The sequence below is a fragment of the Dendropsophus ebraccatus genome, chromosome 12, assembly GCF_027789765.1.
Source record: "Dendropsophus ebraccatus isolate aDenEbr1 chromosome 12, aDenEbr1.pat, whole genome shotgun sequence".
In the NCBI taxonomy this organism is placed as follows: Eukaryota; Metazoa; Chordata; class Amphibia; order Anura; family Hylidae; genus Dendropsophus; species Dendropsophus ebraccatus.
The window spans coordinates 44,147,913-44,174,342 of record NC_091465.1 but is presented as its reverse complement, the minus strand read 5'-3'; the positions used below and the strand labels follow the sequence as shown (position 1 = coordinate 44,174,342).

The 26,430-nt window shown below is 43.9% G+C and overlaps 1 protein-coding gene across 1 annotated transcript in view; it reads left to right on the top strand.

Moving 5' to 3' along the window:
* Positions 1-26,430, top strand: part of LOC138768704 (vomeronasal type-2 receptor 26-like) — a 97,140-nt gene that overhangs the window by 30,350 nt on the left and 40,360 nt on the right. The gene's annotated exons all lie outside the window — the stretch shown is intronic.

Genomic DNA, 26,430 nt, shown 5'->3' with positions numbered 1-26,430 from the left:
CAACTGGATATATCGGTAATATAACGGTAGCACTGTGGGGGCCAGAGAGATAGGTGCAACGGCCATAACCCTTGGCATATATTAATAAAAGGATCCTGCCCGGAGTACCCCTTTAGCTTATTTAAACGATTATGACATTGACATTTCATGACATATCCTTTAGGTTAGTGGTCAGATTTAGGCTATGTTTACTTATAGTATTTCTGTCAGTCTTTTGGTCAGCCTTTTTTCAACCAAAACCAGCAAATCTTTCCATTATAATTTTACCCTGTCAGTTCTACTCCTGGTTTTGGTTGAAAATAGACTGACCAAAAGACTGAGCAAGATACTGTGTGTGAACATAGCCTTAAGGAAAAATTAGCATTTAGAATTTTCTGCTGTCACAGTGCAGATTAAATCATGTGAAAATTTTATTGCCAGCATTGTTACACATGCAGCGATACCAAATATGCTTACTTTTTTTTTTACATATATAATTTGCATTGGGGGATATAAGGATTGTGGGGGAGATTTATTAAATTGGTGTAAAGTAGAACTGGCTCAGTTGCCTCTAGCAACCAATCAGATTCCACCTTTCATTTTCTATGGAATCAGGGAAGAATGAAAGGTGGAATCTTATTGCTTGCTAGGGGCAACTGAACTGAACTAGTTCTACTTTACACATCTTTGATAAATCTCCCCTATGTGTTTGTTTTATGATTATTTTTCACAACATGTACATGTACACCCACACTTTACCCGGTCACTATGTGAACACACACAGTGATCCTGTAATGATGGCTGCTATAACATATAGCAGGCCATCTCGGCATGTGTAGTAGAGACAGTCAGGTGTTAGGTGATTTTAGGCAGGATGGACCCCCAAAAGCCCTTGTTAGGGCTAAAATTATAGATAGCATAGATTGATCACACATATATACAGCACATCAGTGTGTTCAGATAGGCAAGCAGCTTGAATGCACTGTGAAGTGTAAGCTGTGTAGGTGAGAAATTGCTCTTGTCCTGTCAATTTGTGTGCCAGTATACCCTGTCCACAGCTCTCCTGTGTAAAGTTAACCCAGTGAGTCAACTGTCAGGTTACCTCGGGTAGCCTTTTGTAAAACTGTGCCTGGCAGAAAGATAACTGTTATTGACAATTACACCACTTATTCTGCTGCCAGACATGGTTTTACAACAGGCCACTTGATGTACCCTAACAGGTCATTGACAGATACAATGAGTCATTGTACGCCAGTGATCCACCACTGTCCACAGCTCTCCTGGCTGAGGTTAACTCAGTGAGTCACTTGTTAGGTGATCATAGAGTAGCCCTTGGTGTTGGTGAGGTGCCGTAGAAATCAGAAAATCACAAATATCACAAATAGTGCAATAGGCATAAATATCACAATAAATAGAAACATGAGTTATAATTTGTGATGTCTTATGCCCAATAGGAAACACTTAAAGTCTTTTATAAGGCAGAGTACCTCTTAAACTTTTAAGAGTTGCTTGACATAACGTCCATATCAAAGTTTTCCTATAAACACCTATAAACAAAATAGTCTGAGGACTGCCATTGTGGTGACGAGATTAGTGGATAAGAGTTCTGGTGCAGTAAAACTGTATAGTGTCCTTTGAATAAGAAGTCCCTTTTGATATATAGAGGTCATCTAGCACATAGCAAGTAGTGTCCATTAGTAGAGTCTCTAAATAAAATAGTCATCAAACATAATTCTTTTTAAAAGATGGCAGTAGCAATCACTGTAGTAGGGTGTTTTTAACACATTAAACCCCCAACAAAACTAACCCCCAAGCCGGGTTATGGCAGCAGCCCACTTTCCCCATGGCCCTTGCATGGGGTATACTCCACCTCCACCCCTACAGTCTGGGGGGTAAGACCTTTTCACAGCGCTCCTGGCAACAAACAGGGTATGGACATGTACTAGATCTTTTACAAAGCTATACTCTTACGTTTGTTGGACTTCTGCACGATTGGCCTCCTCCGCTCAGGACACGATTCACCTGGGTTGGTTGCTTAACATGTCTCCTGATATCCCACTTCTGCTCCTTCCCCTTTCCAAACTATGTACAATAGGTCTGGGATGGAGTAGAACGTGATGGTGCTGGTGAAGGAGAGGGTTATGGCCTCAATGGGACTGCTGCACTCTCACAGCTTGATAGCCCTTCTGAATATGCTTCACCCTCACAGCTTGATGGCCCTTCTGGAAATGCTACACGCTTACATTTTGATGGCCTCTCTGGGACTGATGCACTTGCACAGCCTGACTCCCTCTCTGAAACTGCTGCATGCTCATGGCTTGATGGCCCTTCTGGGAATTCTGCATGCTCACAGCTTGATGGCCCTTCTGAGATTGCTGCATGCACGCAACTTGATGGCCCTTCTGGGAATGTTGCATGCTCACAGCTTGATGGCCCGTCTGGGAATGCTGCGTGCACACAGCTTAACTATCCTTCTGGGAATGCTGCATGCGCACAGCTTACTGGCCCTTTTGCAAATGCTGCACAAACACAGCTTAACAGCACTGCTGGGAATCCTGTACACATTCTGCTTAATGGCCCTTCAGGGAATGCTGCACTCAAACAGCTTCACAGGCCTTCTGGGACTGCTGCATGCGCACAAATTGACAGCTCTTCTTTGAATGCTGCACATGCACAGCTTGATGGCCCTTCTGGGAATACCATAGTAACAAAGTTAATAAGGTTGAAAGAAGACAAGAGTCCATTAGGTTAAACCTAGGGAAACCTGTCCTGATCTGTACCTGTACTGTCCTGATCAAGAGGAAGGCAAAAACCCCTATGAGGCAGATGACAATTGTCCCATCCCAGTGAGAAAATTCCTTCCCAACTCCAATGGCAATTAGAATAATCCCTGGATCAACGTATTACCAGAAAACTAATGCCCAGAACTTGTAATATTATATTTTTCAAGAAAAGCATCCAGGCCTCCCTTGAACTTATTTAATGAATCAGCCATGACATCATCATGTGGCAGAGAGTTCCACATTTTCACTGCTTGTACGGTAAAGAATCTGCATCTGTGCTGATGGTGAAATTTTCTTTCCTCTAGACGTAGCGGATGCCCCCTTGTCATGGTTACAAACCTAGGGGTAAAAAGATCACTACAAAGATCTCTGTACTGTCCATTCGTATATATTTGTAAATTGTAATCAGATCGCCCCTAAGACGTCTTTTTTTCTAGCGTAAATATCCCAAGGCTTGATAACCTGTCCTGGTACTGTAACCCACCCATTCCCTTAATGACCTTTGTCGCCCTCCTCTGCACCCACTCCAGTTTAGCTGTGTCCAAAACTGTACACAGTATTCCATGTGTGGTCTGACCAGTGATTTATAAAGAGGCAAAACTATGTTCTTATCTTTAGCATCTATGCTTTTTCGATGCATCCCATTATTTTATTAGCCTTGGCAGCTGCTGCCTAGCACTGATCACTAAAGTTGAGTTTTCTGTCCACCAATTCCCTCCAGGTCCTTTTTAGAAGCAGTTTTACCCAGTGTTTTATTATTTAGCACATAACTGTAGTTTTTATTTCAATGGCCCAAATACATAACCTTACATTTATCCTTATTAAACTTCATTTGCCATTTGTCCGCCCAAGCCTCCAGCTTCTCCAAATCCCTCAGTAATATGATATTATCCTTCTCTGTGGTGATTACTTTAGCCAGTTTAGTATTATTTGCAAAAATGGAAATTTTACTCTGAAGCCCCTCTACAAGGTCATTAAAAAAAATATTAAAAAGAAATGGACCCAACACTGAGCCCTGTGGTACCCCATTAGTTACTAAAACCCAATCTGAATATGATCCATCATCGACTACGCTCTGTTTTCTATCACACAACCAGTTACTTACCCATTTGCTTATGTTTTCCCCTAGTCCCAGCATCCTCATTTTATAGACCAACTTTCAGATCAGATTAGTCTGACAGGACCGATCCCTCATAAATCTATGCTGGTGCATAAAATAAGATTATTTTCAAAAGGATACTCCAGTATAGCATCTCTTACAAATCGATCAAATTCTTTACCCACTATAGATGTTAGACTTACAGGCCTATAGTTTCCAGGATCACTCTTTGACCCCTTCTGTAATATTAGTACCACATTAGCTATGCACCAGTCCAGTGGAACAGTCCTTGTCGTTATAGAATCTTTAAATATTAGGAATAACGGTCTGTCTAACACAGTACTTAATTCCTGAAAAGCTCTAGAATGAACACTTTCTGGGCCAGATGACTTATGGATTTTAATGTTTTTAAGGCGTCGCCCCACTTCTTGTGCTAGGCAGATTTATGGGAGGTTTTACATTATCTCTAGTCATGTCGTCTATTATGGGATTCTCCTCTGTGAATACAGTAGACAAGAATGTATTTAGTAGATTGGCCTTTTCCTCATCCCCCTTCACCATTACACCCAGATTATTTTTGAGGGGACCAACATTTTCAGTTTTAAGTCCTTTATCATTTATATAGGTGAAGAACATTCTGGGATACTTTTTTTTCTGTAGCAATCCTTCTTTCTGTTACAATTTATTCTTCTGTCTATAGTTGCTCAATGCTTCCCCACTACCTTCTTGTTCTAGAAGTCTGTTTCTTTTTATTTATTGCATTCATCATATGTGTGCCATTCACACTATCTACCCAGGATGCTCTTAAATATGCCCCATTTCTCTTGTGTACTTTTATTTATGAAGGCATTGTCCCAGTCTATGTCCCCAAGGTCCTCTCTTAGTTTTTGGAAATTAGCCTTCCTGAAATTTTATGTTTTTGTAGCCCCTCTACTAAGAATTTTATTGATGGATAATTGAAAACGTATTATGTTCTGGTCACTATTACCTAGGTGACCTCCCACCTCTATTTTTGATATTCTGTCTGGCCTATTGGATAAAATCAGGTCCAGAAGTGCCCCCCCTCTTGTTGGTTCCTGTACTAGTTGGGAAAGGTAACTATCTTCAACTTTTTCCCAAAACTCTCTTCCTTTGCTGGAGTTGGAGGTTGCTGCTTTCCAGTTTGTATTTGGGTAGTTAAAGTCCCCCATAATAATGACTTTTTTCTGCTTCGATGCCACATCTATTTGTCTTATAAGGAGATTTTCTGATTCTTCCACTATACTTGGAGATTTATAACTCACTTCTATAAGAATTATATTATTCTTTGTCCCTACCCTTATTTCTACCCAAAGAGACTCTTTTCCAAAATAGTAGTGAGAAAAAATAATTAGGTGTCTGACCACCTGTACCTTAGCACCTCCAGACAGCCGTCCTTTAGTATCTCCGGACTCTAGAAAGAAATCCCCGAAGTCTTGATCATCAATCCATAATCTTTTATTATTCAGGGTGCTGGTACAAACACTGCTCACAAGGCTGTTCATTCACCCAGCGTCCACCTGTTGGCTTGCAGACGTTTCGGAGGATAAGCTCCTCCTTCCTCATGCGCAAGAACGTAACGGGTGGGAGTTCAATATATGAGAAAAAGCATTAACTCTTTACTGCACATAACTTTTTAGCAATACATTTTTGCAATTCATATAACACTCGCATGATCCTTACTGCCCACCCGTTACGTTCTTGCGCATGAGGAAGGAGGAGCTTATCCTCCGAAACGTCCGCAAGCCAACAGGTGGACGCTGGGTGAATGAACAGCCTTGTGAGCAGTGTTTGTACCAGCACCCTGAATAATAAAAGATTATGGATTGATGATCAAGACTTCGGGGATTTCTTTCTAGAGTCCGGAGATACTAAAGGACGGCTGTCCGGAGGTGCTAAGGTACAGGTGGTCAGACACCTAATTATTTTTTCTCACTACTATTTTGGAAATGTTGAATGTGTGGGACGGAGTGGAGTCCCATAAGTGAGAATTCATTGGATACGTATATAGTGCGGTTCTGCTGTTTTTTATACGGAGTTACTTATTCCACTTCAGTTCGAAGAGAACTGGTGTGCACAAGTGTGAATTATGTCATTTGAGGACATTGCTAAGCTCACAGATAGTAAGGCTGAAGTTTTTTCATTCACCCAGGATGATCGTTTGAACATACTATCTCAAGCGACAACAGCTGGTTACACTCTAGCAAATGCTAAAGATCAATGCAAGATTGACTATGCTAAACAACTAGAGACTGTGAGAAAGAAACATCTAAGTCTCGTATTACACGCTTCCACCTTGACAGAATATTTAAAAGTCCAACGAATCCCTAGGGGGTTGAGGTGTAAATTATCCCCTATCCTGCTACATGATGATGCGTTATATCACCAGAGATGGTATGCGTTAAACAATCAACATTCTCTTGATCTAATGCTATTGACAGTACAACACTTACAAAATGCCATTGATAAAGTGAATGTGGAAATACAAGAGGTGGAAAATAAGATTAAAACCACCAAAACCGTTGATGAATGTCAAAAGATTAATGACGATTTGAATGAATCCATTGACAGACTCAGGAATATTATTTTGCAAGGAAAAATCTCTAAATTTGAAAGGGACACACGTGATTATCTGCTGAATCGTGTCTATACGTGGGCAGAGGAAAGGCGTTTTGTGAGACGAGATAATCAGAAAGAAAGGAGTGATAAATCTAATGAATCTAGTGATTACTCCACAGACACAGCCAGCACTGAAAAAAACCGCAGAGGTGTGAAAAGTGACCAAAAAAGACCATATCGTTTTTTAGGAAAAAAGACGAACACAGAAGAAACGGACAGCAGTGCACAGTCGGAGGAAACCACAACACAGAAAGGGGGCAATGGAAAGGTAAAACAAAAGACAAAAAAGAAATAACAAAAATGTGTAGGTCAATCAAAGATAGTCTGGTGGTTAACATCTCACATAGACAATTAACAGAGACTGAGATTAGGGTACTGGACAAAGGATTGGGATTTGTACCCACGAAGGATATATCAGAATTTGACTTTTTGGTGGACTTATACAAGTTCTGCAGATTGGCACGTATAAAGGTACAATTCTACGATGTCAAAAGACAGGAACGTAACTTTCCATCCCCCCTTGATACAGTACCTGAAACACTAGTGAAAAGGAGCACATATGATCCCAGTGTGAACTGTGACTCTGTAGCCATGTTTGAACGGATGGTTGCATATGACGTACGAGCCCAATGGAATCAAGTCGCCAGAATGCATACGAATTTATCCAAGGCAGAGGCCGAGGCGTTGAGGGATTTGCAAAACGATGCCTCTATAATTATAAAAAAAGCGGATAAAGGGGGCGCGATAGTTGTCCAGGATCGCGCCTCCTATTTCCTTGAGGCTATGCGGCAATTGTCCGATATAAATGTGTATTGTAAACTTATGGGCGATCCCACAAAGGAATTTAAAAAATTGGTGGATACATATGTGGGTGAAGCCGTAATCTCGGGCATTATAACTGAAAGAACAGCTAAGTTATTATGTGTGGATTCTCCTAGGATACCTGTGCTATATCTGCTTCCTAAGATCCACAAGGACTGCAGCAGCCCACCCGGCCGTCCGATTGTATCGGGGTCAGGGTCGCTGCTGCAGTCCTTGTCGGTTTATGTTGATGGATTTTTGCAGAGTATTGTGAGAGGTCTTGATCGCTGTCTCTCTGACACTGGCCACTTTTTAGACTCTATGGAAAGGATTTCTAGCAAAGACGTAAGTTTTCTATGTACACTAGACGTACAGAGTTTGTATACTAACATTCCCCAAGATGAGGGTATGGCATGTGTCAGAGAACAGCTTGGCAAGAATGCAATGTTGGATAATAAAATGATTGGCTTTTTGATGGGGCTCCTGGATCTTGTCCTGTCCAGGAATTATTTCAGATTTGACAATGATTATTTTTTGCAGCGGCATGGAGTTTCCATGGGCTCATCGGTGGCTCCTAGCGTTGCAAATATTTTTATGCATAATTTTGAAGAATTGTTTGTCGTGCACAATCTGCCAGAGTCGTCCACGTGGATGCGTTACGTGGACGATGTCTGCCTATTGTGGACAGAGAGTGAACAAAAATTACAAGAGTTTGTGAAAGGTATTAATTCATGTCATCCATCTATTAAGTTTTCCTTGGAGTATAACAAGGACGTGATTCACTTTCTAGACGTAGAGGTTAGCAAGAAAGATGAGAAATTCGAGACCACACTCTACTCCAAACCCACTGATAAAAATAACATGCTACACAGAACTAGTCAACATGCCCCACATGTGTTTAAAAGTTTGCCCAAATCCCAATATGTTAGGGCCAGGAGGATCTCTAGTTCCCTAGGTGAATATAATAAAAACGCAAGAAAATTAACTAGAAAATTTATGGAGAGGGGTTACAAAAAACATGAACTTGAGAAAACGTGCAGGGAGGTTGGACAGATGAGTAGAAGTGAGGTACGAAAAAGAAAGATAAAGAAAGAAAAAAAGGAAATTAAGATGATGTATAGTATGACCTATGATAGGCATTCCAGACTTATCAGACAATTAGTGTTAAAACATTGGGGTTTACTGAGCAGTGACCCGAAATATGGGTCATTATTCAGAGAGAAACCCATTTTTGGTTACAGGAAAAACAAATCACTAGCGAACAAACTAGTCAGAAGTGATATCAGGAAACGTAAAATGAGTAGACAGACATTCATGGCGGCTGCCAGGAAGGGTACCTTTGCATGCATGAAGTGCCAACATTGTAATAGTATAATAAAAGGTGGTGAGTTTTCCCACCCCACGCAAGGTAAAAAATATGTAATTAAAGGGTTTCATACATGCAATGATACCAACGTGATTTACCTATTAAAATGCCCTTGTGGCATGGTGTATATTGGTCAAACTAGCAGACAGATCAAGGTTCGTTTAAACGAACATAAATCAGCTATTAGAAGATTTAATGGTGTAAAGGAGAAGAAAGAAGAAGGAAGGGGTGAATTCGGTGAGACCACGGTCGCACGCCATTTCTTTGAAAATAGGCACAATATTTGTGACTTAAGGTGGCAAGTCATAGAACAACTTGAGGTTAGTAACAACAGTGAGGAGAACCGCAGACGGTTACTCCAACGGGAAGCGTATTGGATCACAGAGCTTGAGACATTGAGTCCCAAAGGACTGAATGAAACTTGCAGCTTTCTAGTGTTTCTATAAATGTACTTTAATATGGTTCTCCTTCAGTAAGGATCATGCGAGTGTTATATGAATTGCAAAAATGTATTGCTAAAAAGTTATGTGCAGTAAAGAGTTAATGCTTTTTCTCATATATTGAACTCCCACCCGTTACGTTCTTGCGCATGAGGAAGGAGGAGCTTATCCTCCGAAACGTCCGCAAGCCAACAGGTGGACGCTGGGTGAATGAACAGCCTTGTGAGCAGTGTTTGTACCAGCACCCTGAATAATAAAAGATTATGGATTGATGATCAAGACTTCGGGGATTTCTTTCTAGAGTCCGGAGATACTAAAGGACGGCTGTCCGGAGGTGCTAAGGTACAGGTGGTCAGACACCTAATTATTTTTTCTCACTACTATTTTGGAAATGTTGAATGTGTGGGACGGAGTGGAGTCCCATAAGTGAGAATTCATTGGATACGTATATAGTGCGGTTCTGCTGTTTTTTATACGGAGTACCCAAAGAGACTCCACATAATCATCGCATATATCCTCCTGCGGAATGGGCTTAAGGCCCGATTTAACATATAGGCAGACCCGTCCCTTTTCTTTTTTTTATGGTTATTTCTGAACAGACTTTAACCCTGGAGATTAAATGCCCAGTTATAGCTCTGCACTGTATTGACCTACTGTATTGTAATTGCCCCCCCCCTGGTCCCTAGTTTAAACACTCCTCCAACCTCTTAGCCATCTTCTCCCCAACACAGCTGCACCCTCCCAATTGAGATGCAGCCCATCCCTACTGTAGAGCCTGTAACCGACAGAGAAGTCGACCCAGTTCTCCATGAACCCAAACTCCTCTACCCTACACCAGCTCCTGAGCCACTTATTTACCTCCCTAATCTCCCACTGTCTCTCAGGTGTGGCTCGAGGTACAGGTAATATTTTGGAAAATATCCCCTTGGAGGTCCTTGTCTTAAGCTTCCTGCCTAAGTCCCTGAAATCGTTTTTAAGTACCCTCCACGTACCTCTATATTTATCATTGGTGCCAATGTGCACCATGACTGCTGGGTCATCGCCAGCCCCTCCCAGTTATCTTTCAAAACTATTCCCAACTTGAGCACTAGGTAAGCAACACACTGTTCGACAATCCTGTCCCCCTTAATAATTGAGTCCCCCACTACCGGTACCTGTCTGGCCTGCCCTGCACTCCTATTTCCCATGTTTCACGCTCACAGTTTGACGGCCTTTCTGGGACTTCTGGATGCAAGTCACTTTCTTAAGCTTCACTACCCAAGAGGGCCTCCCAGTAGGATGGTGGTGGAATGGGTCGAACTGGCTCCTCATCCCAGCTAGACTCTATTGCCTCCCTGTAGCTAGGCAGTGGTGGAAAGGGACATGGGGGCATATTCTCCTCTTCCACAGGCAACCTCATAAGGACTCATAAGGGGAATAAACACAGGGGTAGAGATGCAGTTTTCTAATGGCGTTTAGCAAACCGGGTTCATTTCGAACTCCTGCAAAAGTTTGGTTTGTTAACAAACCAAACTTTTTGATGTGTTTGATAGAACCTTTAACAAATTTTTAGTTTAAAATGTTTTTAAACTGTTTTATAACAGTGGCATGAACATGGAAATATCCCTAATCCCTTTTTAAGTGTAATTTCTGCTCAAAGTCTCCTCCTATTGACGGCCATTCCCCTTTAATATAGTGTAGCAGGGAACAGGAAGACGTCATTCAGTTGGAATGAGGAAGAGAAGCATCTGGATAGAGCAGTGAGGGACAAACAGAGAGAGAAAGGGATATTATAGGTTCAGGCATGGCAGTTTAGAGGAGGTTGCAGTGAGGCAGGGCTGCTTTAGTGTAGAAGCTGTCTCGCTGTTTATCTATTGACCAACGCAGGCACTTTCAACTTACATCCTTGTGTTTAGTGTGTTGTACTGTGCTTATGTGTCAATGTTCCACACAAAATCTTTGCTGGCTATCTTAGGTGAATTTAACCCACTGATGCAGGTGGCATATTATGTCCATTCCCTGTTTGGATATATTTTGGCACTATCCTAAGTGTCATATTAAGAAATAATGTCCTTTCTGGCCATCTCTGGTTAACCCACAGCGGCACGTGGCATATTCCATCCATTAGAATAATTTGCAAAACCTCGCACTAAATTAGGCTTGTAGCAGCCTCCACACAATCAGACTCCACAGATCCAGTATACCAAAAACGTAAAATAAAAAATGTATGGAGGAATAAACGGTCCACTGCTGACCAGGGATAAAATTTAATTTTACACTGCTGATTCACCAATGTCCACTTCTGTCCTGGAAGAAAACATAAATATACACCACTGATCTACTAACGTCCACTGCTGTCCAGGGAGAAAACTTCATTTTACGCCATTGATCCACCAACGTTGACCACTGTCTATGGAGAAAACTTCATTTTACTCCACTGATCTACCAACATCAACTTCTGTCCTGGAAGAAAACAAAATTTTACAACACTGATCCACCACATATACTGCTGTCCTAAGAGAAAGCGTCATTTTCCAATACTCATCCACCAAAACAGTTAATACCATTTGCTACTGACAGCTTCAAAGCTGTAACGTGTCAGGAAAGTTAAATACTAGCTAGCTAGTGCTGTCTCACGAACTTATTCTCTGTATTACTACTACTAATATAGCTGCAATAGTTCTGCTACTATAATGAGGCTCGTTTAGGTTCGGATCAAATCGAACCCAAACTTCACGTAAAAGTTTGACGAACCGTTCAACCCAAACTTTTCAAAAGTTCACTCATCTCTAACAGCTGATAGCTCCTTATTGTGCATGGGTATGTCCGTTCCCTTATCCCTAGTGCCATGCTTGTGCAGCTTTAATGCAGTGCACTGTCCGGTAAGGCAGCTTGAAGCACTTCCTCTTCCTTAAGGCGCTGATCTGGCCTGCCCATTGATAATCATTAGAAGGGATGAGTCAGCAAGCGGCAGATTGGTGCTCTAAGGGCAGGCCACTGCTTCAAATTGCCTTTCTGGACAGAGCTCTACACTGACTCTGCACAGGAACAGCACTGTGGATGAAGGTAAGAGACATAAATTCATCCTCAGCGCCCCTTGCATAAGCTGCGATAGTTCCCTTTTAAGGTTAGGTTTGCAAGAACCCGAACTTTGTGCCAAAATTTTGCCAACCTGTCGAATCAAACTTTTGAAAAGTTTGCTCATCTCTACTTAGGTGTTTGCTATTTTATTTTAACATTGTTAAAAATTGATCAATTGGGACTTCCGTTTCCGGCTCGCTGATGTGAGGACGTGCGTGCCAGAGCTCTGTCCCCAGACCTGACTGCCAAGGGCTGCCCCGCCACTCACATCGCTCGCCAGGGTCTCCAAACCCGCACATCGCTCCATCCTTGCCCCGGTAACCGGATGGAGAAGTTTATAACCCTCGGCGGAGAGCTGGCTGCAGCCGCCGATCCACGGCCCCAGAGGGAGGCGGAGAGAGGCAAGATGGCGCCCGCAGCACCGCTGATAGAAACTGTGGCGCAGATACACCATGTGCCTAGTCAGCCTGATACACAGCTCCCGACCTCACAAGATCTCTTCACCACAGGGGGAGAGGAACTTCTTCCAGGGCTACAGGTAACCTGCAAACAGATGGCGATAGAGGTAGCTAAGATACTGGTGCCTGACCTGGTTGCCTCTCTGGAATCTACAGTGGCCACATCTTTGGCGCAAATGCAAAACACACTGACAACACATGCTAATCAGATTTCAGAGCTGGAAGGGAGGATGCAAAGAACGGAGGGGGAGCTGACAGAGACTAAAAATTGCCTGATCAATGTAGTCAGAGAATGCGAGTACCTCAGGGTGAAAACAGAGGACCTTGAAAATCGCTCCCGTAGGAGCAACCTGCGGATGGTGGGACTGCCAGAGTCGGTGCCAGTGTCACAACTACTACAAATATGCTCCGCCGAACTGCCGGCTGCACTGGGCCTCACCAGTTCCTGCCCAGTAGAACGAGCCCACCGAATGGGGCCCCCTCCTCCATCAGTGACAGACGCTGTGACCAAACGCCTGGGGAACAGGCCGCGTCAGGTGATCATGAAATTTCTCAACTTTGCTGATAAACAAATGATTATACAAGCGTACAAGAAGACAAGATTGGATATCGCCATACGTGGTGCCAAGGTACTGCTATTCAACGATTACTCGGCCGAGGTGACCAAACAGAGGAAGGCATTCGCACCCATCTGCACGCTACTGGTGAAACATCAGGTCAAGTTTGCTTTACAGTACCCGGCAGTTCTTAGGATCTTCCATCAAGATGGATCCATGGAAACCTTACGATCACCGTTGGCTGCGTCCTCTTTTGTGGATTCGCTAAAGAAAGAGGTGGACTCCGCAGTGCCGTCTGATACGATCAAGAGGAGACGTACACAAAGTCCGCGTTCAGCTTCAGAAGCAATGGACTGATCAAGGACATGTGATAAGTATTGCAGTGCTTGGAAACACTTATGCGGGTTCAGCTGTGCTACGGCTTATCGTAGTATAGATATGGTTCAGCTCTCTACTCCTTTATTCTCTTACTCTTTGTTTAGTTCCTAATGGGGCCTAGTAGATTTCATACCTCCCTGATATTAAGGGGTAAACATTAGGGCCCGGGGCGGGCTGGGACGCCATACTTGTTATTTAAGATAACTTAGGTTATTATGGGGAGTTCACGAGGCTCCTCTAGGGAAGCGAAAGAAGTGAAGTCCACGACTACTTTCACTCGTGCTTTGATTTATTTGACTTATGTCATTACTATTATCTGCTATTTTGTCACTGTTCTGTGGCGTTTTCATGTTGTACAAATTGCATGTACTTATGGTTATATTGTTTTTTTCTGTTGCCAAGGAGATTCACCCCACCTGCTGACGTATGACTGGTTTGGATCCAGTGACATCACCCCCCCAGAGGTAACCCATTCATGCACATAACATCATGGAATGTCAAGGGACTACATTCCCCTAACAAAAGGATGAGCGTGCTTAGGCATCTAAAATGGTTAAAAACGGATATAGCTTTGCTCCAGGAAACTCACCTAACCGAGTCGGAATTTTTTCGAATGAAGAAACTGTGGGTGGGTGATGTCCTGGGATCCTCGGCGGTGAGAGGGAAAGCGGGAGTTATGATCTTGTTAAGCAGGAAGCTGTCATATACAATACTGCACTCGGAGGCGATGATCAAGGCAGGATGTCACAGGTGATACTTGACTCACCTTCAGGTAAATTGCACATTTTTAATATCTATGGCCCAAATGATCATAGTAAGACCTTTTTGCAACATTTAGAGTCTGAGGTACTGCAAAACAAAGGGAACAGTTTAATAGTGGGAGGGGATTTTAATGTGGTATTACATAGTCTGGAAGATAGAAAACGCTCACGTACCCCCAACACACCCATGACTAGCAGAGACCAACTCCTTCAAACCCTCCTCACATCCACTCACTTAGTAGATACCTGGCGCCACTTTCACCCCGATGACAGGGAATACACCCACTATTCTTACGCACACGACATGTGGTCCCGTATAGACTACTTACTCCTGTCACCACACTTACTACCCAAAATATTAGCGGCAGAAATCCATGACTTAGCTATTTCTGATCACGCTCCGATCAGCATCACCATCCGCCCGGACTATCCTAAAGGCACAGACATCCTGTGGCGGTATCCCACGACTTTGGCCAAAGACGCAGATTTTCTCCTGTTTTTGAAAGGGTGGTGGGCTGAATATTGTACAGATAATGGGGAACATACAGATAATCCTTTTCTGATGTGGGAAACAGCAAAAGCTGTGTTGAGAGGAAGAATTATTTCTCATTACTCTGCGAAAAAGAAGGCTGCAGTCCTAAACTTCAACTCCTCCACACAGACCCTAAGAGCGGCTTATACTAATTACCTACAACTTCACACTGCTGGTAATAAAGAGAAGTGGGTTACCGTCAAAAAGGAGTTTGATCTGGCGCAAGATATGCTGGAAAGTTTCATTAGAGATCAAAAACAGGCTGAGTTCTTCAGATTTGGAGACAAGGCCGGTAGACTGCTGGCAAATCTTGCATCGGGCCAAAGACGGGCAACAAATATATATCGTACATTAGAGACGAATATGGCACCCCCCAACATGATCCCAAAACTATTAATTCCCGATTTCAGCAATATTATAAAACGCTATACACCCAAGGCACACAAAACATTTCAGAGGGTAAAGCGTTTCTTGACCTGTTAGATCTCCCGTCAGCTACCCCGGAGCAATTAGATATTTTAAATGCACCACTGACAATACAAGAAATCGAACACACTATTCAACACCTACCGAACCACAAAGCGCCAGGGCCTGACGGCTTCACTAGTGAATTTTATAAGTCCCTCAGACAAGACATCACACCCACATTGCTGTCAGTATATAATCATATATTAGCTAGGGAAGAAAACCTACCTACCGGGGATATGGCGTATATTAAGGTGCTGCCGAAACAGGGAAAAGATCTTTCCGACCCTACTGCCTACCGCCCGATATCATTGATAAATCAAGATGTCAAAATCTTGTCAAAAATCATGGCAGATAGGCTAGCCGCCGTCCTCCCCTCTCTTGTAGGTCCTCATCAGGTGGGCTTTGTATCGGGGCGGGCGGCAGTTACTAATATAAGGACGGTCTTGGCAGTGCAGGATGCGGTGGCAAGGAGTGGAGACAGCGGGGAACCCCCTGCCTTGTTAGGGATCGACGCCGAGAAGGCATTCGATAACATCAACTGGAGTTGGATGCAACTAGTACTAGACCGCTTTGGGGTTTCTGGTATGCTAAGATCCTATGTTAACGCCTTGTACAGAACACCCAAAGCCAGAGTCTATACAACAGGCTTCTTATCGGATGTGATCCACCTGCAGAAAGGCACCCGTCAGGGCTGCCCGCTGTCTCCGCTCTTGTTCGATCTCGCATTGGAACCATTAGCACGCCACCTCCTCTCCTCCTCAATTTATGAGGGGATCCAGGTAGGAGAAAGGGAGGTCGGTCTTACCTGTTTTGCCGACGATCTTTTGCTCTTTTTAAAGTCCCCCTCCAAACACCTTCATCAAGTGTTCACTACTTTCACCCGATATGAATCCTTTTCAGGATATAAGGTAAATCCCACAAAGTGTCAGCTGATGTATCTGGATACTCGCACCTCATCTCCTGCACCCCCACAAGGGGTAGAGGTGGTATCTACATACCTCACATACTTGGGGATAAAAATAGGCAAATATCCCCAATCCCTCTATAGACTCAATTACGCCCCACTAATCACTAAAATTGTTAGGGAATTAGAGCGGTGGCGAACCCTGCCATTGTCCCTCACGGGCAGAGCGCACCTACTTAAAATGGTGAGCTTTGCAAGACTTCTATACCCCTTGCAAACATTACCTCTCCTGTTACGCCACTTGGATGTCAGGCAGCTGCAATCTGCTTTTATTGCATTTCTGTGGCAGGGCAAACGTCCACGCATAGCATACAGGAAACTCTGCCTTCCTAAGAGTAGCGGTGGTCTGCAGCTCCCTGACATCCGACTGTATAACTTGGCATCACTGTCTAGACACGTACGGGATTGGATCTGGGGCACTTCATGGTATTCCAATCTGCCCTTAGAACGCAGCTTTGCACATCCATGGAATCTTGGAGCGCTCTTACATACCAAACGTGCAGACTTACCTCGCCCCATCAGGACTAGCCTGCTAATGACCGATACCATAGCTGCGTGGAAAGCAATCAGGAAACTTTACTCGACACCTTATTGTATCTCCAAGTACATGCCTTTCTGGAACTCACCTTCCTTCCCGTTAGGGAACCAAAATAAATTATTCTACACTTGGAGATCCAAAGGGGTTCTATCTGTGAATGACCTGATAGATGTCGAGAAGGGTACTCTCCACTCTTGGGAACATGTGTCCGCAAAATTTGACATTCCGCAACTTCACAGACTCCAATATTTACAGCTCATAAGTCACTGTAAGAGCTTAGTGTTAGATTTTGCTAAAGCTGAGCGAACTAACAGGTTTGATCAGCTGATGGGGACCGCAGATACTAAGTTGTCCTTATCTGACTCCTATAAACATCTGGCCTCACACACCTTGGACAGGTTGGGTCGCACTCTATTTACAGCCTGGTCGACGCATATAGAGGACGCAGACTTACATAACAAAATTTGCCAGGGTATAAGGCTTGTTCGCCAATCCATTGTAAACGAGAGGTGGAGAGAGATGCACATCCGGCTTATTCACAGGGCCATTTATGCCTTCAATCTCACTTACAAAGAAGCCCCTACACACTATCTACGTCACTGTCCTAACTGCAAAACCCCCAAGGCGGACTTATTCCACGCCCTATGGGCATGCTCACAGGTGACCCCGCTATGGAACGAAGTCGGAAATTTTGTTAAGCGAATATGGCAAAAGTCTGTTAAGATTGATCTGGTTAGCTGCTTGCTTCATTATACCTGTGAACGGTCGGATGATCCCGAACCACCTCTCGTAGCTAATAAAGCCATTCACAATGTATTACTGGTTGTGGTTAAGTGTTTATTGCGGAACTGGCTGATAGACAAGATCCCATCGATACAGGACATTAGTGATACTCTAAAACACTTGGTAAACATGGATAAAATACATACACTTCTCAACAAGGAACAGTCCACAAAAAATTTCTTTGCGAAATGGAGAGCCTTTATAATCCACACCTTCTCGAGGGAAGAGATCAAACACCTCATGAGTCCCTTTAGACATACTGAATGGTATTATACTGAAGATTTGAAGGGCACACTGGGTCCACTAAAAATTACCTGACAAGGAAAAAGGTGGAGGGGGGATCTCCTTGGCTTTTATGCTTTTATGTTTTTGTGTGTTTTTGTATGTTTATGTTAACGGCTGGTTATAGTTGTTAATGGTTATATGGACCTCTGTATGGTTTATGGCACCGCATTATGCAGATGTGACTATGCAACCTGGACTATATAGGGTGAACAACTCGAACAGTTCGGAACTTTTTGATATGTTATATGTATCATTGTTCATCTTGTATTGCTATTTTTTTCTGCAGACTCGTGCCAATAAAATTTGGTTTAAAAAAAAAATAAAAAAAATTGATCAATTTATTTTTGTTAAATGTATTATATTGTAGTAAATGATGGAATACAGTGCAGCAGGTGACATTGAAAGTGACGTGATTTTCCTAACTAGATGTAATTAGATGTTTAAACTCCTCATGGAGAATAGTCAGCATTACGCTACACTGTTATTATTCCTCTGAAACTAGTAATTCATTTTAATATTTTGCAGAGTAGATACTAAATATATATATATATATATATATTGTGTATTTATTTACATACACATGCACACATTCTTTTTAGAGGAAAAGGAACACTATGTGCAGGTACAATTATTAATAATTAGATAAAAATACCATCCTGATTTGAAAGACATTTGTTTTTTTTACATTAACAACACTGTTATATATACTGGAACTACTTTATATGATGTTTATTTATATGCAGTGCGCTGTTTTATTGTTATCATCACAAGTTTTATGTTTTTCTAATACTACAAATTACACCGACTTCAGCTCAAGTGCCAGCTGTGTGCTAAGCCACAGAAATTTCAACAGCTTTGCCAGAGACGGTGATGTTATCCTTGGAGCAGTTGTGACCATTTACAATTTTCCACTTCAAAAGAAATATACCTTTACCCGGCAACCAATACCTCCTTCATGCCTTGGGTAAGAATGCCTTTAAGCTAATGTGCATTAAAAATCCATCATATGTGTGAAAAAAATTAAACAGGGCCGTGTTTTACAAAGCATTTCTGGAAAAGGTCTGTTTTGTTTCTATATAAATTTTAATATAAACTATAATAAACTTTAGTTACTTTAGTTTATTTAAACAGAGAGAAGAGTTGATAACCCTGACTGTGGTATTAACCTATGGGCCATCATTTTGGTTTCAATAAAATATGGTCTAGGAACATCTTGTTTTTTCAACACAAAATACAAACTTTTTAAAACTGAATACGAACGTGTTTTTTCTCTTCTTAACCCCTTAAGGACGTTTGATGTACCTTGTACGTTATAGAGTCCCTAATTCGCTCTTGTGGCTTTTAGCCAGAGCGGCCCTATTGACAACACCAGCTAATTAACCATTTAAATATTGCTTTCAAAAAGTTTTTTAAATAAATAAAACAATTCCATCCTATAATAAAACTTTAAATCACCTTCTTTTCCTATATATATATATATATATATATATATATATATATATATATATATATATAAACAAAAAAAACATATATGCTATGTGCGGAATCGCCTCAAGTATTAAATTATCACATTTCTGATCTCGCATAGTAAATGGAATAAGCGCAAAAAAAAGACATCAAAGTGCAAAACTGCAGATTTTAGGCCACATAACATCCAGAAAAAATTGAATGAAAAATGATCAAAAAGACAAACATAGGCTATGTTCACACAACGTCCAAAAAAGAAAAAAGGTGTCCACTTTTTGTTTTTAAAAAAGTGACTTTAATGAAATGCATTGAATTCTATAGAATAATGGACCTAAAATGAAGCAATAACGTCTTTCTAAAACAAAAAGTGGGCACCTTTTTCCTTTTTTGGATGTTGTGTAAACATGCACATGCAAGGTATGAATGCAAGGTACGAATAAAAAATCGGATTATGGCACAAAATTTTTTATCAAATAGCCCCCCAAAAAGTCCAAAATGACGTCCATTATTTTGAGGATTGGCCGCCGGTCAGTGCAATAACAGCTGCTGGTATATTATTTTAGTTTGGGGTTACACTGATTGGACGGGATGTCCAGCCGGGAGCATGGAGCAGGTAATGTATTCTCCTGCTGGCGGGGGGGGGGGGGGTAACAGGGCTTACACTTACATAATTGCAACGGGATGTCAATCCTGCTGCAAGTATGGAATCTCGTTCAAAATGAGTATCAAGGGATCCGTAACGGATCCGTTACATGTGAACCTAGACTAATAGTTAAGGACTACTTGGGTGGGACATCTTAGCAGTCAGTGATTGGCCAGCAGGCTGTCACTGGTGAGACAAGTCTGTCTTGGACGTGGTAGCAAGAGCTACCCGAAGACACCACAGGAGGACTCTGTGCCGGGATGATGAGGGACGCTCCCATGATGAGAGACGGCTGATTGGATGGCCGGGGTGGGGCATCAGGATGACGAGGGGACGCGATTACAGCGGAGGTCAGGTGACCGGATAGTCACGGCGTCATGCCGCCATGTCGGGCTTAAAGTGGGCAGCAGACAGGAGCTTACGGTGTGTCGCCATTCCGGACCAGTACAAGTAGCACGTGGAGGTCTGCTGAGGAGGGCGAGAGCCCTCGGGACGGCATCTTTTTCCATTTGCCTGCAGGGCTATAACAAGCTGCCGCAGCAACTTAACAGTGCTAAGGTACTGTGGGCAATCATACCTGCTATGAATATGGGTTACAATCTTCCCCTCTCCCAACATCTCATCTTTATTACAAGAACTGGCTAAACCCCCATAGTAATTGGGAGGAAGGAACTTGTGAGAGGACCCCCCCCCCCATGAATGGATACATTGCCTTATAATCAGTGAGCCACTGTAACAACCCCCCCCCCCCCCCCCCCCCCGTCCTTCTCCTGTGAGAATAGGGGTGCTGTTCCAGTTAAAATGGGTCATGCCTGCCTGTTTGACTTATATGGCGCAATTTTTGATTTTCAGACTTGGTCCAACGAATTATCATAGGAGGCACTCAGGCAGTGCAGTCTGCGGAGAGAAGCGAGACTGCTGCAAGACTCTCTCTGAAAGAATAGCATGTTTATTAAATACCATCCAATATGAACATCTGTTTATATGCATACAGAAAAAGAAAAATAACTGTAGTGCATGTGAATGTGACTGCAAATATAGGCCTTAGTTCCACCAGCATATAATGCTAACAGAATTTGCTGTAAGCATGTCTCACAGAGGAGAACTAGTGCCCTCACTGAACTTTTATGTGCTGCCTCCTGAGAACAGAGGACCTGCTGCTGCCACCATGAATGATATTGATCTGTCTGTCTAGGATATATATATATATATAATCTGAAGGCTATGTTCACAAAACTTTTTTTTTAAAGTAAAGAACATGTGCTGATTGCAATGGACAAGCGTTAAAACAATGTACATGCCTATTATTTCAGGACGCTGTTCACACAATGTAAAGTGCGGTTAACCCCTTAAGGACCCATGACACACCGGTTCATCATGGAATCCTGTCACTTAAGGACCCATGGTGTACCTGTACGCTACGAAGTGAGCTCAGGAGATTAGCTCACTTTATAGCAAGTGGGGACTGGCTGCTATATCATGTGCCACAAAGAAAAAGCAATTCTTCAATCCTCTGCCATAATCTTTTTAATGCTATACAATGGGATTATGTAATTCTAGCCTGGTATCTGTACGTACTGAAGCGGGAAGTGGTAAGGTAGAATGACATAAATTACAAGCAGGGTTGACTATGCACAGCACTGGGATTGGGGTCGGCATGAGACATTGCCGTCTAGTCAGGCAGTGATAACTTTGGTGCCCTGCCTCAGTCACTGATTGGCTAAGCAGGAAATATAAACCAACCCCAATCCCAGAAGTGCAGTGCGTCAAGGAAGGGAAGTGTATTGCTTTTTTGTTTGTTTCCCAGGTGCTTGAACACTCCCTCCGCCTGGAGGAAAAAAGGTTCAGTCTCAGAGGTGAGAACTGTAAATCTGTGGAACAGTCACCTCAGTAGCTGTCACAGCAAAAACAATAGAGACAAGTTCTTTGAACAAAATAACATTAACTATGGTTTCCCAAATCCCCTCTCCTTTATCCAGCTTCTCCTTTCCTTGGTACAAGTTGATGGACTTATTGGTTATTTTCCAAACATAATGTCAACAGTGCTCAGTATCCCAGAGGATCCATAGGAGAAAAGCTGGTTTTCCATAGATTGCTGATGAATAGAATGGAAAAAAATTAAAACGTCTAGTTTATTGTTCTCACAGACAAAATGTTTTGGGTGGTTGTTTCTCCCTTCATCAGGTCTATAAACATATACACAAAAAGATTCCTGGTGACCTGGCACATAGTGAACATGATTTTTAGTTAAAGAGGTTGTTCGGGTGTGGTGTCCTACCACGGGTGTTACTATTGGATACACCCTTCAGAAAATTCTGTACTTATTGTGTAGACGTGGTGATGAAAGGTGTACTAAAGTTTCGCCACTAGAGGTCGCTATATTAGATATGTGTATCCAGATGCTGCACAGCTGAAGTGTGTAAAGGGTAATTGTTATTTGTATATCACATGGATCTGTGACCCAATGGGAATCTGTTCTTCTTCTCTTCTATCATCTCTCTATTTACTTCTTCTGTTTGAACTCTTCACCCACTCACAGTGCACCTTAGATGCACTGAAGGAGGAAGTCACATGGGTGTAGGAGGTACATTAGTCTTTCGTGTTGGAAATTGTAGAGGAAGGAAGCAAGCTAGACAGCCCTCTACAGTGGTCCACTCCGGGCCATGGTCCTCTGCCAGGTCCCCTACTCTGGTCAGTCTTCGCTAGAATCTCGTATGGGTAGGACGCAAGACAGCACAAAGTTCTCTTCTCAGTAATGCTACACAAGACTATGCAGTGTTAGACAATTACAGGAGAGAACAAGTCAGAGACAACCTCAACCCGCGCTGAGAACAAGGAGAGTCACAGAGCAGAACAGTATCCACAGACAGCAGTTAGCTAGGAACTGATCCTGATAGAGCAAAGTTGCGCAAAGCCTGGGAACTCTGTCTTGAAGCGCGGTTGTCAGCAGGAAATCCTCAGCATTCTGCTCATCCCAGGTGGCAAGGTCTGTGGCCTTGTGTCGCCCCCTAGGACGGTTCAGCAAAATCTAATGGGCATCAGGTGGTGTGAAGACTAACAGGTCAATACACGGGTACAAGTATTGTTCTTCTAAGTATTATTTTACCTCATCCTCCAACTTCCCGGAAGAGCAAAGTACTACTTGAGGCACTCACGACATCCTCCTCTCTGCTACTCTGCTTCTTTGTATCTCTACACGCTACTCAGTCAACACAACTATATTCTATTCTACGATACAGTAGTAGAGACAGCACTTCCATATAAAGTCCATGTGGAGTCTATTGCACACCAGTGCTGCTTAAAAAAGGCTATCATGCTGAAGCGTCGCACTGGTGTACAATAAACTCCACATGGACTTTAAATGGAAGTGCTGTCTTTACTACTGTGTCGTGGATTACCTGATCCCAACCTGGTCCAGTTTGGTGAGGCGTGCACCCACATTTCTTTAATATATGTCTTGTGATGCTGAAAGACTTTGTTTTGTGAATATTCTATTCTACGTTCCTATTGCAGATTCGGTTGCTGTATTGTTACTTTTTTGTCTACAAGTGTTATTAAGTGCTTTATCAAGAGAAACATCATAATTGTGTAACCTGTTGCAAGCAGGTACTCTCTCAGTAAACCAGGCTTATTAATGATGAAAATACTCTGTTATCCTTCGCCTTACACCGATACAGTATACACCATAACCTTGAGACATTTCCCCTTTCTGTGGGTGTCAGTTCCAATAGTCCGGGAGGGTCACTACACTGCTCTGGCCATGCGTGATCACACTAACCCAAGGGACTCCATAACAGCCCGGTAGGACACTGTCCACAGGGGAAAAAGGTACAACCAGCCTCATAAAATAAAAGCATGTGTGTCGTCACACCTGTGTGCCTACCCGGCATTGGCGTCACATATTAACACCTCGAGGTCCGGCTGTATCTCGGCCAACCACCACCGGAGTGGTGTCACATTTTACCATCTATCAGGTGACCGGCCAATCCTCCGACACAACACCAACGGAGGCTTGCACCAAACGGACAAGATGGAGAAAAAGTAAAAAATTGCGGGGAGTTTGACCTCTGTACCCCCCGTCAATCTCCATATCGGGTCCCATCTTCTGTGTTAGGAATAGAGACGCAGGTACGGCACTTGTCCCGCGTCTCTATTCATTTCATACAGTTAGTCTATGGTCCGCCTGACTGAGTCTCCCATGTGGGGGCATAACTATCAGCAGCAGCCACTTCAGTGGGGAGAGGCACCTCTCCAGGCCGCCACCGCACAACCTCTGGCCCTAGCCGCCTCTGTTTGCTACACCAGCACCCGCCACCTCTCTCCACCTGCTAGCTGCTGCACTTGCCTTTATCTGCCATGGGGGACCTATCGCCAAGATGCTGCCGCACAACCTCCATCCCCAGCCACTGCTGCCTGCTACACTGGAGCCTACTACCACATCCATTTCTCTCTGCTGCAGGGGGCATACAGCTGACAGCCAGCCTGGGACAGGGGGACTCCGCCCACTACACTGACCCCAGTCGCCTCCTGCTGCTAGACCGGCACCTGCTGCTTCTTTGTTTTAAACTTGCAAGCTACAATTAGAGGATGGGGAAAATACTAACAGGGGAAATGACTACTGCTGCGGACACTATATACTGGGATGATACTAGGGAATATACCTACCATGTGGGACACGATCAACTGGGAGTGTTGATGCTAGGGGAGATGCCTACTATGGGGGACACTATCTACTGGGGGTTACTAGGGAAGATGCCTACCTAGGGGGGTACTATCTACTGAGGAGGTTAGGGGAGATGCCTAACAGGTCTATCTACTGAAGGGAGGGCTAACTCACAGGGGAATTACCTTTCATGGGATGCCTATAACATTTGGGGGATACTACATACTGGGAGGGCACTAACTACCAGGGGGTTACCTACAGGGGGATGACTAATGGAGGGGGTGAGTGCTAACTATAGCTATGAAGGTGGGGGGTATTAGCTACATAGGGACACTACCTACTGGGTGCCTACCTATACAGAGAAGCCAAAATATAATATAGATGCACAGCGAAAGACCTTACTACTATAAGGGGACCAGGTATCTGATCACTACATGGTCACTGCAAGCCATTGTTATTGGTTATATTAGTGCTTGTACAGTGATAGCATATACCTGTTACTGACTGAATGATCATGTATTTCTTTGTTCCACTGCTACTATTGCATTGCATTACACATGTACTGTCGCAAGAGAAAAGACCATATACAGCAAAAACCCAGGCAGCTCAATGCATCTGACACAATGGAGGGTCTATATGTGGGCTGGTGGAGTTTGTGGAGCCCTGCTCATTACTGCCACTAACAATCTTTTAGGGGCCTTGCACACTAAGTAAAAAAGGCTGAATTTACGGGGGGGGCGTGGCCTGGCTATGGAGGAGTAAGCACGCACCTTCTGTGAGCTCCTGCACCAGAACACCAGACAGCCTCAAAAAAGCGCCCTAACATCAGCTTATTGCACCCCAAATGGTTGGTAGCCGCAAGAGGACTAAGGCAGGCGCAAAATCATCTCAGCCCCGGTCCTCCCGGGGCAGCCTGGACCGTTTCCTCCTTCCCGCCGATCGCGGCCTACCTGCTCACCCTGCAGCCTCCGTGCTGCCCGGCACTCGAGTAACGAGAGCGGCCGCCGCCACAGCAGCAGCGGCCGCGGATTCGCCCGGACTAGCGCCACACACGAGCTCCACCGGTGAAGAGTGCTTCCCAGCACCGGCAGAAGCGGCGGTAAGAGCCCCGGCCCCGACCCCCCCCCCCGTACCGGCTCCTCTGGCCCCCAGCGGCCACGTGATACGGGGCACAGCTCAGCTCCCCCACCAGCCCTCAGGCGCTTCTCCCACAACCCACCGAAGCCCACTACTCACCGCCGGTGACACGGTGCTTCCTGGCCCGCACTCCAGGGACGCGGTATCCGTCTGCCCCCTCCTCATAGGAGCAGTGTCCTCCAGCTCTCACCTCAGGACTCTAGCCGGAGCAGTGTCCCTAGGTCCTTACACTAGGACAGCAGCATCCCTGGATCCTCTCATCAGCCCAGCAGCATCTACTGGTCTCAGCCTCAGGGCAACAGTGTCCCCCCATCCTGGTCAGAGGGAGACAGAGGTGCCCATGAACCCTGCTCCTTGTGGGGATAAAGACTGCTCTCCTACATCAGGCCTTATTTTGGCAGCCAGCATGTCTTCCCTGTCCCCTGCTGCACTTCCTTTCTCTACCACCAGAGGCAGCGATTTGCATCCACCCATCCATTCATCTACCTCTGCTACAACTGTTAACCCTATGCAGGATGGTGCAGATTGGGACTGGAGGGAATATATGAAATTGCTGCCTACGCGCTCTGACATGGAAAAGTTTGTGGAACGTTTGGAAACCTCTTATAAACAAGAGCTCAGTTCCCTCAAA